Source organism: Palaemon carinicauda, chromosome 26, assembly GCF_036898095.1.
Source record: "Palaemon carinicauda isolate YSFRI2023 chromosome 26, ASM3689809v2, whole genome shotgun sequence".
Taxonomy (NCBI): domain Eukaryota; kingdom Metazoa; phylum Arthropoda; class Malacostraca; order Decapoda; family Palaemonidae; genus Palaemon; species Palaemon carinicauda.
This window is the reverse complement of record NC_090750.1, coordinates 93944825-93947244: the sequence shown is the minus strand read 5'-3', so window position 1 is coordinate 93947244 and position 2420 is coordinate 93944825. Positions and strand designations below refer to the sequence as shown.

General features: G+C 36.7%; 1 long non-coding RNA gene across 1 annotated transcript in view; it reads right to left on the bottom strand.

Moving 5' to 3' along the window:
• The window catches only part of LOC137619696 (uncharacterized), a 58271-nt gene extending 56170 nt beyond the window's left edge, over nucleotides 1-2101 (bottom strand). The window contains exon 1 of the long non-coding RNA XR_011039958.1: nucleotides 2037-2101. This is a non-coding gene — a long non-coding RNA (uncharacterized lncRNA). The remainder of the gene's footprint in view (nucleotides 1-2036) is intronic.
• Between the last annotated feature and the right edge of the window lie 319 nt (nucleotides 2102-2420).

The following is a 2420-nucleotide window of genomic DNA, read 5'->3' as shown; positions in this document are numbered from 1 at the left end:
GCCAATAATAATAATAATAATATAGTGATAAGTCACCCGCTGTGAGCAGCTCAGCCGAGAGAGAGTGTATGTGTGTGTGTGTGTGTGTGTGCGTACAGGTCTACTGGTGTACATACAGGTAGTTCTGTGAACGATGGAAGAATGGTAACATTATAATAATTCTTTCATATATAAACTTTAAAAACTAAATAAAAAAAAGAAGAGATATGACAGAATATTGTGCCCGATTGTACCCTCAAGCAAGAGAACTCTAATCCAAGACAAGAAGAAGAAGAAACACTCAAAGTATATTTGAATAATTTTAATCGAAAGGAAACAATGAAATATCAACAATTGTGTCATGAAATAATAGAATTAACGCAGGAAATAAAACGATAATATAATGAATTATAACTAATAGGATATAAGGACGCAAAGATAATCAGCAGACTCCCGCTTCCTACGGCCTAATAAAAGAAGAAATGAGTTTCCCGGTCAGGCCACGAGTAACGGTAACGGTCTCTCTCTCTCTCTCTCTCTCTCTCTCTCTCTCTCTCTCTCTCTCTTCTTCTACCTTAGATGTGAAACATTGTATATACAATAGTTTATATGTCGACTTTTTGATACCTTATGTATATATTTCCTTTTTTTCTCCAAAATATAGTGTTTTAACTACATGTCAAAGCTTTAGCACTTTATAATATATACGAAATATCGCTAAAGGATGGAAGAATAATTGAGAGAGAGAGAGAGAGAGCGAGAGAGAGAGAGAGAGAGAGAGAGAGAGAGATGTGGCTATCCTACTCAAATGAATCATGTACTGATTCTCTTGAGAGAGAGAGAGAGAGAGAGAGCGAGAGAGAGAGAGAAGAGAGAGAGATGTGGCTATCCTACTCAAATGAATCATGTACTGATTCTCTCTCTCTCTCTCTCTCTCTCTCTCTCTCTCTCTCTCTCGCTCTCTCTCTCTCTCTCTCTGTGTGTGTGTGTGTGTGTAGAAATCACGAAAGCTGACGTGAACACCACAAGAAATATGTATAAATGCATGAATTATCGAGACAAAAACGAGTCGTTTACCAATAAGATATCTTTTCTTTATATAATTACGGGAACTGAAGAACTGAAAATATCTCATAAAAATTGGGAAAAAAGCGAAAAAAAAATCGTAAAAAAGACATTATGATAAATGTTTTTTTTTATGTAAAGATATCGACAAAATGCTGTAAGGAAGAAAGACAATTAATATATTTACTGAATTCCATTTTGGTTTGCATAAGGGAATTATATTTAATGTGTTTATTGGACACTAAGAATAACAGAATGGGTTCCCGAGATTGTAAAAGAAGCAGGGGGAAGAGAAGACGATGGCTCGATGAACTAAGACAGTTTACGAGTGTGAACTGGCATAAAAAGACCATAAACAGACAATGGAAGGAGATGTCTGAGGCCTTTGTCCTGCGGTGGACACCAATTCAAAGGTAATTAATTATGAAATATAAAGTAAAAATAAAAAATAAACGAAGTGAAAAGATTATAAAGTTTTTAATAGTTTATGTACGAAATATTTATTCTCATTCTGTTACTGGTCTTAAAATATTTTATTTTCCTTGTTTCCTTTCCTCACTGGGCTATTTCCCTATTGGAGTCCCTAGGTTTATAGCATCCTGCTTTACCAACTAGGGTTGTAGCTTAGCAATAATAATAATAATAATAATAATAATAATAATTGTTACGAGATATCAACACGACAAATCCCCTCTCTCTCTCTCTCTCCGGGCTATGGCAATGCTCATGAGTGTGTGTACATGTGTGCGTGTGTGTACTAGGTGGAAAACACGAGCAGGTCCTCCTCCACCCCCGCCCTCTCTCTCTCTCCCTCCCCGGCTACGACGATACTCACGTGAGTGTGTGTGTACATGCGTGCGTGTGTGTATAAGGTGGTAAACAACAACAACTCTCTCTCTCTCTCTGTATATTATCAGCCTTCTAAAGGAACTAAATTACAGCAGAAAACGCCCATAATAATAACAACGTTAGAAAGGAAACAATAAACTTACCCTTTGGAACGAAGCAGTGTACATCCATCCCGTTACACTAGCTATTGATAACTAACGGTACTGACGAAGGACAGGCTGAGGCAGCATCTCATCTGGGCCCTCAGGGATAACTTGATGTCCGTGAGAATTAGGTTTTTTTTAATAAAGTTTTGAAATAAGTAGTCATTAGGACTACTAGTGAATAATGGAAAATATATATTCAAACAAAGTCTCTGTTAAGGCAGAGATTCTGAATGAATAAAACCTTGCTTTATATATAGATACTTTTCGAGAGGGGATTTTCAAGTCCGTGAGATTTAGCAGACGAGTAACTGTTCTTGCCTCCTGTGTGTGTGTGTGTGTGTGTGTGTGTGTAGGTCTAAAAAGCATAAATTTCTTATATAA